Here is an 18,495-nt window from a genome sequence, read left to right on the forward strand (position 1 = left end):
AAAGTCTGTGATCAAAATCTACATAATGAACAAGATAATTCTCTTTTTAAATTCTAAAATGGATGAAGAATATGCGCCAAAAGAGATAGTGGCCATATTTCACATGCCTTGCAATTACCAGGAAGTATTAAACACCACAAACACCCCCTGGAGTAGATACATTAGAGATACAACTTGGTACAGTTTAATCTTACTGCAGTTATACAGGAGCAATTTAGGTGGGGATATTTTTGTTATTATTTTATGCTATGAACAATGTTCTCAAAGTTTGTAGACTAATAAGCATGTTGTAATACTTGTATTTTAGGGAGGATGGCTTTATACAAATTATACATTTACTCAGTGAAAAGAAGCAATGCATAAAATTGCTGACTTAATGTCTTTGTCTTAGGATATATGCAATCACATATTTAAATATAACATAAATGCTTCCCTTTAGTGACTAATATTTTATTAATTGCTAATTATCAAAACAGTAAATTGAAAGTAGAAATATAAAGAAATAAGGAAACTTGGAATCATAATTTTGCCCTACTATTTTTATAATACAAATCATATAATATCAAAAAAGTCAGAACTTAGCCTGGAAATAATAATGAACTCTTTCAAAAGACTTTCCTCCAGATTAAATATAAAATAATTTGGGAACAGAAGTTGAGTGTTTTTCTATTTTTAAAAATTTCTATCTGCAGGTAAAAAAAATGCTTTCTAAATTTTCTAAAACTTTGTTTCCTCTAGGAAGACCAACGATTTCCCACAGTGGTCAAATAAATGATACATCTGAATGAGTTCATATACTGAGAAGCTTATATGAACTGTGAGGTGTAGGAATATATAGTGACTCTTGGAAGATAGACGTATTGAAGAGATCTGCATGTGGTTTTATACATAGAACATAGTCTGACACCTACTCAGGAGATGCTCGCCAAAGATTTAAGAGAAGCTTGTATATTCAAAACAGAGATATACAGCAACTTTATCTCTTCAAGGCACTTCCTAGAGAAACCACTTGCGGCATATATAGTAACTATTCCACATCCTTTTTGACATCACAAGAATTTTGATTCGGGTCCTTAGGATATACTGCTACATTTACAAATGCTATCTCCAAACTAAATTAGCCATTCGTGCACATACACCAAAACAGGATGTACACTTGTTCCCAAACTGAGGTGTGCTTTACAGCTGCATACCTTTGAGTTCTTTTCCAGTCCTGAAATAAAAGAACGTGTGCACATGTAGTTGTGCACATATGCACATAAAAACAATGTCATAATTCAGGGGAAGACATTCAGAAGATTTTAATAAGTTACCAGAGGGTAAGGGTGTTGGTGGGGTGGGTGAAATGGGTGAAGGGGGTCAACTGTATGGTGATGAAAAGTAACTAGTCTTGTGGTGATCACTTTGTAGTGTATACACATGTTGAATGCTCTACATCTAAATCTTATATAATTTTAAAAAAAGAAAAAATGTAAAAGACCTAAATATTAAAATAAAATAAAATCAGCACATTTTACATATTTATATAATGTACAATAGCATTTACTGAGCAAATTACTATGTGTTTGACACTGTGAAATGTACTACACGGCATAAAGAGTTATACAGTTATTTGCTCCATTTCACAGGTGGGAAAGCAAAAGCTTAAAGGACTTTGCATATCTGAATTCACAGAGCTAATAAATAAAGGAAATAGGTTTCAAACAAAAGCAGTCTTGACTCCAGAACACGGGTTCCTAACCCGTACTATATCCTAAGTATTATTAGCATATTATTAGCATACTATTCATTTTAGGGATCCCTAAAATAACCACTTAACCTACAAACATCTAATAGAAATACATTTCTTTGTGTTGAGACAGTTTTCTTACAACCATGTCTTTTAAAATTCAAATAATCCTTAAAAAATTTAATGCATTGAACTTCTATTTGCTTGTAAGCACACCTAGTCATGAGAGCAGGGGCTATGTCATATTCCTTTTTAATCCCCAGTATCTAACCTAGTACAGCCCAAAGTATGAGATTCAGTGAATGGATGATGTACGTAGAGATCTTAAACAGCTATATGAGGATGCTAGGCAAATGTGAGTGTGAGTCTATGTATGTAAGTACATATGGAAAACAAAGAGAATGAATTATGATATAAAGAGTGTATAAGAAAATGAAAGAAAAGATAGTTTTCTGTTTCTTATAGGCACAAAAATGTGCATATACTCATAATTTTTTTTAATCTAAAAGTAAAGTGAAGGATATAAATAGAAAATAATCCCTGTTGTAAAATACTTTATCACTATAAATTCAGAGTTGAGTGTATGGATTTATTAGCTATAATAAATTAGTAATAATAGGTAATAAGTAAATTATATATGATGTATTACATCATATATGATATATTGGAAGGTGATTTGTATGATTGAAAAAAGAAAACTTAGAGCAAGATAGGAGGTTTGGAAGCATAGGAGGGAGGATCACAATTTAAATAGGCTGAGCAGTGTAGGCTTTGTGAAGAAGGTAAGATTTGAACAGAGTCTTTAAGTAGTTGAGGGTGGTATTAAAGTAGAGATCTAGGTATCTTCCTTAAACTCTCACTCTAGCCAGAGCAAACTTTAGATCAAACATCTTATTGCAGTAAGGTGTCTATCCTATTCAATAAATAGCAATAGCAGAAAGACTAGTTAGGAGTTTAGGACAATTATCCAAATGAGAGATTATGGTAGATATATTAGTTTTCTAGGGCTGCCATAATAAAGTACTACAAACTGGGAGCCTTATGACAGCAGAAATTTATCATCTCACAATTCTGGAGGCCAAAAGTATGAAATCAAAGTGTTGATAGGGCAATGGTCCCTATGAAACGTGTACAGGAAAGATCATTCCTTTGCCTTTTGCGGATTCAGGTGGATTGCCCTCAATCTTCAGTGTTCCTTGGCTTGTAGATGTATTACCCCGATCCTCCATCTTTACATGATCTTCTTCTTTCCATGTGTGTCTGTCTCTGTCTCAGCCTCCCAATTTCTTTTTGTAAAGACACCAATCATATTGTTCAGGGTCCATTCTAATGACCTCACTTTAAACTTATTACCTCTTTAAAGACTGTATTTCCAAATAAGGACATATTCTGAGGCACTGGGGGTTAAGATGTTCAATATATATTTTTGGTGGGACACATTCAACACATACAATTATAGAGATCAAATTATACATATATTTTGAAGGTAAAGCAAGTAACATTTCCTGACAGATTAAATTTGGGAATGAACAAGAATGAAGTGAATTATATCTCCAAGATTTTAGCCTGAGAAACTAAGAGTTGTTGTGATCAAGTGAGATTGGAAAGGCTGTGGGTAGAATAAATTTGGAGGAAAGATCAGTTCAAGTTTGTACATGTTGAGTTTGGAATATCTGTTACCATCCAATTGAAGGTGTAAAGTAGACAGATATATAAGTCATAAAGTGAGACAAAGTGAGAATGGGGAAGGAGATGCTAGAATTTGAAGATAATATATGATACCTTTTTTGAACCTGAGAATAACTTTGAGATTGTTAGAGTAGCTATTATTAATGTCTTCACTTTATAACCCAAGAAAGTGGATCTAGGAAGAGTTTAACCACTCATGTATGTCAAAATAATTTGAATGTGATTTTTTAAAATTGATTTTTGTTGTTATTTTTGTGTGTGTGTGATCAAGCCCTGGTTATTTTATAAGTATAAATAGTGGAACTGGGAAGGAGTGATGAGAATAGCAAGACCAGATGCAGGCCATGCTTTATCTGCTTGTGTGATGAAAGCTGACTCAACATCCTTGATCAGCCTCTTCTTATGAAGAGAAGGTATGAGGACAATCTGGGTGGAGGTGAATTATCTATGAGAGTAGGGGTGGGGTAAATTGGCTCTGGGATCCTTTGGACCAGGTGAAAAAGTCCAGAAGTCTCACAGTATCATTGGCCAAGAGCACCCCAGTGTAGCTCTGTGTGTGCCTGGGACAAAGCCATCTTCGGGAGGGGGAACCATAGTGTTCTCTAGTTGCCAGGAAGGCTCCAGGTAGTCCAGAGCAACATTGTTTTTTCTGAAGCAAATGGAATCGTCTTTCCTCTATACCACATAACTCTTAAGAAAAATGCTAAAGATAGATTAAGAGTAATGACAGTAATGATACTATTAATTATGTGGATAATACTCAATACAGAATTTAAATGTAAATTATTTTTAAAACATTCAGTTGTTATGTTCTCAGATATGATGATATATTAACATAGTGATTCAAAAGCATGATCTTTCATCACTTAGGTTATTTTTAATTTATTTCAAGTGGTGTCATGAAATTCCCAGAACCAAACAAATACTTATTTTATTTGAATATTATAAAATCTTTATACTACCTCTAGGAAAGGAGACACTATTACAGAATGAAAGATAGATTGACATAATCTCCAAACATTTTAAAAAAACACTAATTTTGAAGTAAAAAAAAATACCTATTTTAACTGGAAGATAAAAACCTTTGGGATAAAGTTCACAGTTGCCTTCAAAATTTGAGAGCATAACTATTGAAACTCACTATTTCAAAGACCGTCACAGGAGCCAACACTGTCAGCATTTCTAACCGATGGCTCCTTAGAGTTCTGGCACACTATCTTTGGTGTAGACTGGCATCATAGTGGATTAGCTTTTCAGTTTCTTTCCAACTCTTTTTCCCTTCCACACACACAATCTGTCTGTGTCTCCTTTATTTCTATCAAGCTGGAGAAAATGAACTGAGGTTGAAGAAGAAGGAAAATTGACAGGGGATACATTCCTGACCAGCATTTGTTATATATTCTCTAACAGATAGGGAAACGTCAAAGTATGACCAGAATTTGTAATCTCTCAAGACACAAATCCCATCTTGATTTGGATGAAGTTAAAAGGAATTTAACCTTCAGAAAGTAGTACTTGGATCTAAGTTTTGAATGTCTGCCAGTCCTACTTGATTATCTTTCCAACAAAGTTCTAGAATTTCCCCATTTACTCTAATTCTTTTTTGCAAATTGCAGATAGACAAAATATAATATACATTTAATTTATTCTTAAAAAATTTGAATGTCCTAATAGAGGCTTTCTCAACCTTAGAACAATTAACATTTGGGCAGCATAAGTGTTTGTTGTGAGAGGCTGTCCTATAATACCTTCAGTTCGTCACAACAAAGTGTTTTCAAACATCCCCAAGGTCCCCTGGGAGGCAAAATCCCTCCCAGTTTAGAATCCCTCATCTAATAAAAGGGCAAACTTATGCTATACTTCTTTTTCTGTTTGCTCGTTATCTTTATCTTTCTATTGCATTTAAACTAAGGCAGCAACTATCATTTTACATTCCTCTCCTCTTATATTTCTCCACACTTTGTACTGATTGACTTTTGGAAGTTTTCTTTTTCAACATTATGCATAATTAAAGATCTAGTAAGAATTAATCTTGGGGGACCGTCAAGATGGCGGAGGAGTGAGATGTGATCACCTTCCTCCCCACAAATACAACAAAAATACATCTACATGTGGAACAATTCCTACAGAACACCTACTAAATGCTGGCAGAAGACCTCAGACTTCCCAAAAGGCAAGAAAATCCCCATGTACCTGGGTAGGGCAAAAGAAAAAATAATAAACAGAGACAGAAGAATAGGGACAGGACCAGCACCTGTGAGAGGGAGCTGTGAAGGAGAAAAGGTTTCCACACTCTAGGAAGCCCCTTCGCGGGCGGAGACTGAGGGTGGCGGAGGGGGAAGCTTTGGAGACATGGGGGAGAGCGCAGCAACAGGGGTGCAGAGGGCAAAGCGGAGAGACTCCCGCACAGAGGAATGGTGCCGACCAGCACTCACCAGCCCGAGAGGTTTGTCTGCTCACCCGCCGCAGCGGGCGGGGGCTGGGAGCTGAGGCTCGGGCTTCAGAGGTCAGATCCCAGGGAGAGGACTGGGGTTGGTGGCGTGAACACAGCCTGAAGGGGCTAGTGCGCCACAGCTAGCCGGGAGGGAGTCCGGGATAAAGTCTGGAGCTGCCGCAGAGGCAAGAGACCATTGTTTTGGGGTGAGGGAGGAAAGGGGATTCCTTCCCTGCCTGCCCACAGAAGGCAGAGCACTGCCTAAACGATCTCCAGAGACAGAAGTGAGCTGTGGCTATCATCTCGGACACCAGAGACGGGCATGAAATGCTAATGCTGCTGCTGCGGCCACCAAGAATCCTATGTACAAGCACAGGTCACTATTCACACACGCCCTGGGATCCTGTGCAGTCCGCCACTGCCAGGGTCCCATGATCCAGGGACAACTTCCCCAGGAGAATGCACGGCGCGCCACAGGCTGCTGCAATGTCACACTGGCCTCTGCCGCTGCAGGCTCACCGTACATCCGTACCCCTCCCTCCCCCCGGCCTGAGTGAGTCAGAGCCCCCTCATCAGCTGCTACTTTAACCCCATCCTGTCTAGGCAGGGAACAGACGCCCTCAGGCAACCTACGTGCAGTGGCGGGGCCAAATCCAAAGCTGAACCCCAGGAGCTGTGCAAACAAAGAAGAGAAAGGGAAATTTCTCCCAGCAACCTCAGGAGCAGCATATTAAATCTCCACAGTCAACTTCATGTCCCATGCATCTGTGGAATACCTGAATAGACAACAAATCATCCCAAAATTGAGGCGGTGAACTTTGGGAGCAACTGTAGACTTGGGGTTTGCTTTCTGCATCAAATTTGTTTCTGGTTTTATGTTTATTTTAGTTTAGTATTTAGAACTTATTATCACTGGTAGATTTGTTCATTGATTTGGTTACTCTTTTCCTTTATATATATATATTTTTTCTTTTCCTCTTTTTGTGAGTGTGTATGTATATGCTTTGTGTGATGTTGTCTGTATAACTTTGCTTTTACCATTTGTCCTAGGAGTCTGTCTGCCATTTTTTTTTTGTATAGTTTTTAGCACTTGTTATCACCGGTGGATTTATTTTTTCATTTTGTTGCTCTCTTCTTATTACTTTTTAATATTTTTTAAATTTTTTATTTTAATAACTTCATTTATTATTTTTTTTTCTTTCTTTTTTTTTCTCTGTCTTATCTTCTGAGCTGTGTGGCTGATAGGATCTTGGTGCTCCAGCTGGGTGTCAGGCCTGAGCCTCTTAGGTGTGAGAGCCAAGTTCAGGACATTGGTCCACCAGAGACCTCCCACCCCCACGTAATATCAAATGGCAAAAGGTCTCCCAGAGATCTCCTTCTCAATCCTAAGACCCAGCTCCACTCAACGACCAGCAAGCTACAGAGTTGGACACCCCATGCCAAACAACTAGCAAGACAGGAACACAACCCCTCCCATTAGCAGAGAGGCTGGCTAAAATCATACTAAGTTCACAGACACACCAAAACACACCACAGGGCATGGCACTTCCCACCAAAAACACAAGATCCAGCCCCACCCACCAGAACACAGGCAGTCCCCTCCATCAGGAGACCTGCACAAGGCATATAACTATATGCCGATAAAATGGACAACCTGGAAGAAATGGACAAATTCTTAGAAAAGTATAATCTTCCGAGACTGAACCAGGAAGAAATAGAAAATATAAACAGACCAATAACAAGCCCTGAAATTGAGACTGTGATTAAAAATCTTCCAGCAAACAAAAGCCCAGGACTAGATGGCCTCACAGGCAAATTCTATCAAACATTTAGAGAAGAGCTAACACCTATCGTTCTCAAACCTTGCAAAATATAGCAGAGGGAGGAACACTCCCAAACTCATTCTACGAGACCACCATCACCCCGATACCAAAACCAGACAAGGATGTCACAAAGAAAGAAAACTACAGGCCAATATCACTGATGAACATAGATGCAAAAATCCTCAACAAAGTACTAGCAAGTAGAATGCAACAGCACATTAAAAGGATCATACACCATTATCAAGTGGGGTTTATCCTAGGAATGCAGGGATTCTTCAATATATACAAAACAATCAATGTGATACACCATATTAACAAACTGAAGGAGAAAAACCATATGATCATCTCAATAGATGCAGAAAAAGCTTTTGACAAAATTCAACACCATTTATGATAAAAGTCTCTGGAAAGTAAGCAAGAGGGAACCTACCACAACATAACAAAGAGCATATATGACAAATCCACAGCCAATATTGTTCTCAGTGGTGAAAAACTGAAAGCATTTCCAGTAAGATCAGAAACAAGACAAGGTGGCCCACTCTCATCACTATTATTCAACATAGTTTTGGAAGTTTTAGCAATATTAATCAGAGAAGAAAAAGAAATAAAAGGAATCCAAATTGGAAAAGAAGTAAAACTGCCACTGTTTGCCAGTGACATGTTCCATGAATAGAGAATCCTAAAGATGCTAACAAAAAACTGGAGCTAATCAATGAATTTGGTAAAGTAGCAGGATACAAAATTAAGGCACTGAAATATCTTGCATTCCTATATACTAATGATGAAAAATCTGAAAGAGAAATTAAGGAAACACTGCTGTTTACCACTGCAACAAAAAGAATAATATCCCTAGGGATAAACCTACTTAGGGAGACAAAAGATATATATGCAGAAAACTATAAGACACTGATGAAAGAAATTAAAGATGATACAACAGATGGAGAGGTATACCATATTCTTGGATTGGAAGAATCAACATTGTGAAAATGACTCTGCTACCCAAAGCAATCTACAGATTCAGTGTAATCCCTATCAAACTACCAATGGCATTTTTCACAGAACTAAAACAAAAAATTTCACAATTTGTATGGAAATACAAAAGACACCGAATAGCCAAAGCCAACTTGAGAAAGAAAAACAGAGCTGGAGGAATTAGGCTCCCTGACTTCAGACTATAGTACAAAGCTACAGTAGTCAAGACAGTATGGTACTGGCACAAAAACAGAATATAGATCAATGGAACAGGAGAGAAAGCCCAGAGATAAACCCACACACATATGGTCACCTTATTTTTGATAAAGGAAGCAAGAATATACAATGGAAAAAAGATAGCCTCTTCAATAAGTGGTGCTGGGAAAACTGAACAGCTACATATAAAAGAATGAAATCAGAATTCTCCCTAACAGTGTACACAAAAATAAACTCAAAATGGATTAAAGACCTAAATGTAAGGCCAGACACCATCAAACTCTTAGAGGAAAACATAGGCAGAACACTCTATGACATACATCACAGCAAGATCCCTTTTGACCCACCTCCTAGAGAAATAGAAATAAAAACAAAAATAAACAAATGGGACCTAATGAAACTTAAAAGCCTTTGCACAGCAAAGGAATCCATAAACAAAATGAAAGACAACCCTCAGAATAGTAGGAAAATTTGCAAATGAAGCAACTGACAAAGGATTAATCTCCAAAATATAGAAGCAGCTCATGCAGCTCAGTATCAAAAAACAAACAACCCAATCCAAAACTGGGTGGAAGACCTAAACAGACCTTTCTCTAAAGAAGATATATAGATTGCCAACAAACACATGAAAGGCTGCTCGACATTACTAATCATTAGAGAAATGCAAATCAAAACCACATTGTGGTATCACCTCACACCAGACAGAATGGCCATCATCAAAAATCTACAAACAAGGGGCTTCCCTGGTGGCACAACGGTTGAGAATCTGCCTGCCAATGCAGGGGACGCGGGTTCGAGCCCTGGTCTGGGAGGATCCCACATGCTGCGGAGCAGCTGGGCCTGTGAGCCACAATTACTGAGCCTGCGCGTCTGGAGCCTGTGCTCTGCAACAAGAGAGGCTGCAATAGTGAGAGGCCTGCACACCGCGATGAAAAGTGGCCCCCACTTGCCACAACTGGAGAGAGCCCTCGCACAGAAATGAAGACCCAACACAGCCATAAATTAATTAATTAATTAATTTAAAATCTACAAACAGTAAATGCTGGAAATGGTATGAAGAAAAGGGAATCCTCTTGCACTGTTGTTGGGGATGTAAATGGATACAGCCATTATGGAGAACAGTATGGAGGGTCCTTAAAAAGCTAGAAATAGAGCTACCACATGACCCAGCATCCCACTACTGGGCATATACCCTGAGAAAACCATAATTCAAAAAGTGACATGTCCTACAATATTCGTTGCAGCACAGGTAACATAGCCAAGACATGGAAGCAACCTAAGTTTCCATCGGTGGATGAATGGATAAAGAAGATATGGCACATATATACAATGGAATATTTCTCAGCTATGAAAAGAAATGAAACTGAGTTATTTGTAGTGAGGTGGATGGACCTAGAGTCTGTCATGTAGAGTGAAGTAAGTCAGAAAGGGAAAAAGAAATACCATATGCTAACACATATATATGGAATCTAAAAAAAAATATTGTTCTGATGAACGTAGGGGTAGGACAGGAATAAAGACGCAGGCATAGAGAATGGACTTGAGGACATGTGGAGGGGGAAGGGAAAGCTGGGGCGAATTGATAGAGTGACATGGACATATATCCACTACCAAATATAAAATAGGTAGCCAGTGGGAAGCAGCCGCGTAGCACAGGGAGATCAGCTCAGTGCTTTGTGACCACCTAGAGGGGTGGAATAGGGATGGTGGGAGGGAGACACAAGAGGAAGGAGATATGGGATATATGCATACGTATAGCTGATTCACTTGGTTATACAGCAGAAACTAACACACCATTGTAAAGCAATTGTAGTCCAATAAAGATGTTAAAAAAAAAAAAAGAATTAGTCTTTTTGGCTTCCTTTTAACCATAATTCCCTCTGAGCTGGCTCCTTTATACTTATCAGTGCAATGATAATTGATGTCTGTAATAAACCCAAAGTCCTGTGAAATTTTCAATTGCCTTTTCAACAGCCAAAAGAAAATTATTTAATTAAATATGTTTTTAAGGTTAAGTGTATTTTATTCTTTCAGTTTCTTTACACATTGGTATTGTATACAAATGAGAACTTCGCCCATTCTTTGACCAGAGATAAGGCAGAGGTACTATTAAATCCCTTTTAGTATGACCAAATTATTTAATGACGTTAAGGTTCAAGCTTAAGTTATCCTGTAATTGGTATTTGTTATTTATTTCTTAATTTCACATACCACATTATAGAAGATATTTTTAAGCCCTAGTTCACACACACTTCTGTATTATCTTGTTTAGGAATTAGTTACAAGTAAGGAAACACAGAGCCTTTGACTTTGAAAAGATTATAAAGTAGAATTGTAGCACAGAGCTATGGTGCATACCTCGAAATGGGGCTCAGGACTTCATGTAATCTAGTGGAGTTTGTAGGCCATTTCAGTTCCATGATGGATCTTTCAGAAATTCCTAAGAAACTCAATCCTGTTGATGTACTTGTCAAATAATGAGTTTTCATCATTTCAAATGCCTGCTACATCCTAAATTATAACATTTGTTCATTGAGCACAGAAAGTACTGGGAAGAGAAAAACAAACACATCATAGTGATTAAAAAGTAGGGTATCTATATTGTTCAGGAGAAATAAAAGCAAATATTGAGGTAATAAATTTTGGGTAGATACTTAAATTTTTTTAGTAATAAATGAATCAAAATAAAGTCAAATAATTACTATTAGAAAAGTAAGTTCTGTATCAGGTTTTTATGTCTTTCCTGATAGGAATTGTGACTATTTATGACTATTTCTGGCTGATTTGTTCTGTGTGTCTGAGTATTTCTAAAATATGTATCTAACAGGATAGCAATGGTGAAAAGATTTTGATGATGTCCTAGTTAGACTGGTAACGGGGAGACCCAGCATGTGACCTTTTGGTAGAGTACTGAATGAAATTAGCCGTACATGATAAATTCTGATGATCTGAAGTTCTGACTCTAGTGCCTCAAGCAGAGAAGTATCAGAAAGTAAATGCCCTAAGGCAAGATGGAACTTGACTTGTGCCAGGAACAACTGACCAGCATGGTTAGGGCACATAAGTGAATGAATGAGGAGATCAGTTAAAAAATGGGCAAAATATTTGAATAGGCATTTTTCTTCTATATATTTGAATTATCACTTGGTATCATATTCTTGCTTAAATATAACTTCATTCCCTCCTCCTTTCTTTGTGCTGTTAATATCATATAGATGACATCTATTAAATTTAACAATATAATTTTTTAATAATAGTTTTACAGATTCTTTTTGTAATTAAAAATCAAGAGAAAATGGAGAACAAAATATGTAACTGTAATGGATTTAAAAATTTCTCTTATAATTACATTTACTGGCACTTGTTATTTCATCAGGTGGATTTGAATTATCATCTGGAATCAATTCCATTCAGACTGAGTATTTCTTGTAAGGTAGGTCTGCTAGCAACAGATTCTCTCAGTCTTTGTTTATCTGGTTATACCATTACTTTGCCTTCATTTTTGAAAGATAGTTTGCTGGATTCTTGGTTGACAGTTATTTTTTTTGTTTTGGTTTGTTTCTCTGTCATCATTTCAAACACCATCCTGGCCACTGCCTTCTTGCCTCTATTGTTTCTGATGAGAAGTCATCTGTTAATCTGTATGGGATTTTCTAGTGCATAATGACTTATTTTCTCCTGATGTTTTCATGGGTTTTTTTTTGGCCTTATCTTTCCAACTGTTTGGCTGTGATGTGTCTAGATGTAGCTCTCTTTATGCTTATCTTTTTGGTGTTTGTTAAGGTTCTTAGGTGTGTAAAGTTTTCATTTAAGTCAGAAACTTTTTAGCAATTATTTCCTTGAACAATTTTTCTGCCCCTTTCTCCCTCTCTTCTCATTTTGGTACTATTATTATACATATGTCAGTTTGCTTAATTGTGTCCCATAGATCTCTGAGGCTCTATTCATTTTATTTCTTTTTCTTTTTGTATCTCAGATTGGAATACCTCTATTGATTTACCTTCAAATTCACTGATTCTTTTTTGTGATCGTATCTACTGTTGAGTCCCTCTCATAAATATTTTATTTCAATTATTTTGTTTTCCACTCAAGAATGTCTATTTGCTTCTTTTTTCATAATTTCTATTTCCTTATCAATATTCTTTATTTGCTAGGTTATTATCATGCCTTCCTTTTATTCTTTAAACATAGCTTCTTTTATTGCTTTGAATATATTTATAAAACCAGATTTGAAGTATTTGTCTACTAAACCCAACACCTGGGTACCTCCAAAGACATTTTTTATTGCCCACATGTTTTCACTATATGGTTCGTACATACTTTTATGTGCATATTTCATAATTTTTGAGACATTTTACAATTGTAAAATATATAGTAATTCTGAACTGTGATCCTCATCCCCCAGAATTGGTTGTCACTGCTGCTTTATATTTGCTTGTGTAGTGACTTATTTTTATAAATTCCGTGAAGTCTCTTTTCTTTATAGTATGCAGCTTCTGATATCATCGCTCACATTTTTGTTAAAAAAAGAATACTTATGGGCTTCCCTGGTGGCGCAGTGGTTGAGAGTCCGCCTGCCGATGCAGGGGACACAGGTTCGTGCCCCGGTCCGGGAAGATCCCACATGCCGTGGAGCGGCTGGGCCCATGAGCCATGGCCACTGAGCCTGCGCGTCTGGAGCCTGTGCTCCACAACGGGAGAGGCCACAACAGTGAGAGGCCCGCGTACAGCAAAAAAAAAAAAGAATACTTAAGTCTGGATTCCTAAATCACTAGAGCTTAGTAGTCAGCCAGTGGTTGGTCAGAAATTGTGCTTAAGCCCCCTGAGGCCATAAGGCTTCCACGCACTGCCAGTGGATCTGTGTGTGTCTTGGGGGTCCTTCAGAAGTTCAGAATGTTTGCAGATCTGTTGTACATTCAGCCAGGATCTAGGGGCTCACAAATCTTCTCTTCCATTGCCCTTGTGTGGGCATAATTTTGTGTTGGTACTCAGCTTTCCAGTCCACCAGCCATGAGTGTAATCTTAGCAGGGTCGTTTTGACTATCTCTGTCTCTGGGTCTCCCTGTTAAATTTCTCTCTGGTCTGCTGTTTTGTTTATTTCTACTCCTACAGTAGGGTTGTTAGTCTTCCCTAGATAATGACCACTATGATCTCTCTTTTGGGTTTTAACAGGCTTTGTGGGGTTTTGTTTGTTTGTTTGTTTTTTCATTTTATGCTGCAAGTAAAGTCAGCCCCCTCAGACAAGGACACTTAGCTGACTATTTCACATAGCCTGCCATGCCTATCCTGGGCAGAACTTCTGCAATACAGAGTTGGAGCTTTCAAGATGATGGGAGTCATTTGTCCTCACAGGCTGCCCTGGGATTGCTGGGAGTGGAACTTGTACATTCTGAAGTTGGAAAGAGAGTACAGGAGCTGCCCTACTTGTCCAGTATAAAACTTCTGTAACACAGAGCAGGGTGGTGAGGATATGGCAGCCCTTTCTATAAATACTACAGACTCCTATATTTCTTATAGAAGTTCAATAGATTCTCTTAAATAAATGCTTCCGGTTTTTATACCTTTTTAAAAATCAATTTCCAGAGATTAAAAATGGTTGTTTTTGACAGTTTTGTCCAGTTTCTCATTTTCTATGAAGAGAGGATTTGTCAAGCTCCATACAGCCATTCTGGAACATTTTGATTTAATTTAATACAGGTAATTAATGTATGTAGAAGCAAAATGGCAGAATGGATTTGGTGATCCATAAGGTCCCTTTAAATCCTTACTTGTTTATAATTCTCTGAAGCATAATACACATGGTAGAAACAGTCTTTCACCCCTTACCTCCATGGATTAAAACTTCTTTTGCTGATCTCAATATTTCTTCCATCAAAGAAATTGACCATATACATGAATTAAATTACCTCTGAGTTAGTGATTTACTTAAGTTGACCAAAAGTTGAGTTTTATCTTGAAATTTAAATAAATATGAACATGTTAAAATGCTCACCTTCCTCTCCTGTGCCTTTACCCAGATTTTACTCTACCAAAATATTCTACATTATTTGATCATGGAATCACTGTTTCCTTTCATTCTTCCAATGAAACCAACTTCAGTCATACAAACAATTCAATTCAGATAGTAAAGAGAAAACTATCAAAATTTGTGTTTCAAAGGCCAAATGGCACCTTTAAGACATGCACCTTACAGAGGTTCAATTAAAATGGCAGCCATCAAGGAGAAAGTGCTATGGTAGAGCTCAGTTAATTTATAAAAGTTTTCTTTCTTTCTTTCTTTTTTTTTATACTCTTTGTGGAGTACTTTTATTTTTTTTAATTTATTATTATTTTTTCTTTATTTTTGGCTGCATTGGGTCTTTTTTGCTGCACGTGGGCTTTCTCTAGTTGTGAGGGCTACTCTTGGTTGCGGTGTGCGGGTTTCTCATTGTGGTGGCTTCTCCTGTTGCAGAGCACGGGCTCTAGGCATGTGGGCTTCAGTAGTTGTTTTTTGTGGGCTCTAGAGCACAGGCTCAGTAGTTGTGGTGCAAGGGCTTAGTTGCTCTGCAGCATGTGGGGTCTTCCCGGACCATGGATCAAACCCATGTCCCCTGCATTGGCAAGCAGATTCTTAACCACTGTGCCACCAGGGAAGTCCCTATAGCAGCTTTCTTTTATATTAAACATTTTTAAATTTCTTCCCTCTTCCCTCAACCTTTAACCTCTTCTTTAATCTCAGTGTTTTCCTATTTCCTATGTATGGCATATCTAATATACCTCTTCTAGGTTTCCATTACTTCTCAGCTGTTACATGTTGCTAAGTATGATGTAATACGCAAGAAATTCTGTGATAGGACTGATTAACAAGTTTTTAAAATTAAAGGACCCACCAAACACTGGTGATTTATAATGAATTTTAAAAGGTAATCTAACATAATTCATCAGGAGGAAAATTAACAGGCAAATACTTTCTGAAATTCAGTTTATGGATAAAACTAAAATGTATGAGTTGAAAGTAATAAGGAGAGCATATTCTCTCCGATATACAACTCGGTGCTTAGAGTAGTCTCAGTAATGATGATATGGCTAACCTTAAAAAAAAAAAAAAAAAGCCTCTCATTATTTGGCAGACAGCCAAAGGAATATTGGCATATATAAGTAGTCCCTGAAAAGTATACAAGTTGTAGGAATTAATTATCCTAAACTAGTTAATTGTTTCTTTTCACTCAGGGCATGAACCTATTTTTGATAACTGTTATTAATTAATTTCAGGGGAAAAATCCATATTAAAAGTCTCAAGAAATCTTCCTTGAATGCATTATGGTGAAAAAAGAAAAAAGGAAACACTTTCTGCCAGTATTATAAAACATTCCAAAATATTCCAAGTTGTGCCTACCTGGTTGCTGCCACAGAGTCAGAATTTGAAATATTGACTATATACAGGTCTAAAAAATATATAGCTGGAGTATTTTTTTAATGTGGTACCCAAATCCATACTATGAAAGAACTCTATGTCATTAGCAGTAGAGTTAATTTAAACCTAACATACAGTTTTCTGGAAATAATATCCATTGGGATTCACCAGAGCCTCTCTCTTAGGTTCCTGGAAGACTCTTAGCTTAATTATATTGAATCTGGATTTCTCTTTTCGTTGGCCAGTTTATGGATACTCTTCTTGCTCTACACTAACTTATGCCAGAGTATATATTTCCTTATGTCAGTATCCTTATTACTGATTGCAGATAGTTGGCCTCTGCAGTATCTCAAGTGTAAAATCTTAGATTTGGTCTTTATTCAAGTGCATTTAAAGATGGTCTTTACAGAGCACTTAGTTTTAATTCCTTACTCTCTGTGCTAGGCTGCGGTTCCACCCTGTCTTCATGGGAGTTTCACTTGGTTGCCACACTGTATTCTCTATGACCTGTACATTCAGTGTTTTGTAGGATCTGCACTTGATTGTAAAGCTGAGGCATGTTTCTTTTTGTTTTTATTTCTATCTCCATGAATTTTTGGTAGAGCTAATAAATTCTAAATATTGTTTTAATTGCATGTAAATCATCTGCTGGAGGATTTATATAGAGCTCTGTGTTTTCCTAATCGGCACCTTTGCCTGCAGAGTAAAGGATTTTAATGCCCTACGATTTCATGCCTTGATGTGTGGGCAACAGTTCCTAGAATTCAAATGTGTATCTTATTTAAATTTTATTCTGAAAAGAGAGGCCAGAATCAACTAGACAACTTATTTTGGGGGAGTCAAAGAGTCAGAAATATTCCTAATGCTGGTAAAGAATCTGTGACTTACTGAAGTACTTTGAATTTCTTCTTGAAGTATGGTAGCAGTAGGACAGAAAATTAGGTTGTTCTAAATATATTTCTAATACCTTCACTTCTTTTGCTTATTAAAACAACATGTAAACATTGTGTCCAGTATCTGGCAGAGAATTTAACCTAGAATAATATCACAAAAATAATTATGTAAATGAATACATCCTAAAACTACACTTACACAGTCAAATGACCATTTCTGTGGCAAGAGAAAAACTATAAAAGGCACATAACAGATAAACTTTAAGGAGAATTAAGGAATATTAGTGACTCCAGAAGACAGGAACTTAAGTGGGTAATACTTCACTGATCATTGAAACATGGGTCTAAAAGCAAGGGTTTGCTATAAAACTAGGGAAAGAACATATAAGACAGATTGTTTCACAGGTGTAACAAGCGGATATTCAAGACCACTTTTACATTATATTAAATATTATGTTTCTTTCAATAAGATTATATTTTCTATATTACCAAATTTGCAATTTGAAATGTTGACCAATTCCTCTTATTCATTGTGCAAATTTAGTAGGACAACAAATTCTGTGTTACTCTGGTGGTTTTATTCTTATTGGTACCAGACTGAACAAAACAGGATCCCTTCAGTAACCTTTTAAAATATTCTCCTTGACTCAACTAAACCATCGTTTCTACATGTCATGCAACTGTCCTTTAAAAGTTCTTTTCTTCTAAAAAAATTCACGAATTTAATCTTTCCAAAAACATGAATTACTTTCTAATCAAGTTTAAAATTCTCTGTCTAGTTTCAAATGATTAAAAATATCTGAGCACATGCTACCTTTTTAACTATGTCTGCCTAACAGACATTTCTACCTTCATCAGATTATTTTCTTTTCTCTTCCACAAAAAACACTCTTCTATCTCCATGAACTCTATGCTCATTTTTATCCTCGCATGAATATAAAATTTTACCTATTCAGAACCTAAAACTTCAAGTTAAATGAAAAATTTTATTTTCCATGAGAGATTTATTGACTGACCCTTTATTAATAATTCTCTTCTTTGAAAGCCTGTAGTGTTTTTAGTACATCATACAATTTAGTCCTTGACTTTGTATACTGTTTTGTATTGATTCTTTATCACCATGTTATATTACTCTTACCACTCAGTTTGGAGGGCCAGCTAAAGGAAATTTTCAATTATCAGTAGCTAGTTACCTGTCTTAAAGTTTATGGCATCATTAGTGTGGATTTGATTTGTTGAATAGCCATTAATCCTTCTATTCAGAGATTGAATTTTTAAAAGTAATTTCAGTCACTTGAGTGTCATAAGAGATCTGTCTAACCGACTTAATATTATATTTTGAGGCT

The 18,495-nt window shown here is 36.8% G+C and overlaps 1 protein-coding gene across 49 annotated transcripts in view; it reads left to right on the top strand.

Annotated features, from left to right (window-relative positions):
* LOC307184329 (teneurin-2-like) overlaps nucleotides 1–18,495 on the top strand; it is a 2,867,364-nt gene that overhangs the window by 712,144 nt on the left and 2,136,725 nt on the right. For 5 of the 49 annotated variants that reach the window (XM_079917760.1, XM_079917746.1, XM_079917762.1 and 2 more), the window contains exon 11: nucleotides 12,240–12,296. The exons of the other annotated variants lie outside the window; for them this stretch is intronic. The gene's annotated coding sequence lies outside the window, so the exon portion shown is untranslated. The remainder of the gene's footprint in view (nucleotides 1–12,239; nucleotides 12,297–18,495) is intronic. 49 annotated transcript variants of the gene reach the window in all.

The sequence above is a fragment of the Stenella coeruleoalba genome (genome assembly GCF_951394435.1).
Source record: "Stenella coeruleoalba genome assembly, chromosome: 3".
Classification (NCBI taxonomy): domain Eukaryota; kingdom Metazoa; phylum Chordata; class Mammalia; order Artiodactyla; family Delphinidae; genus Stenella; species Stenella coeruleoalba.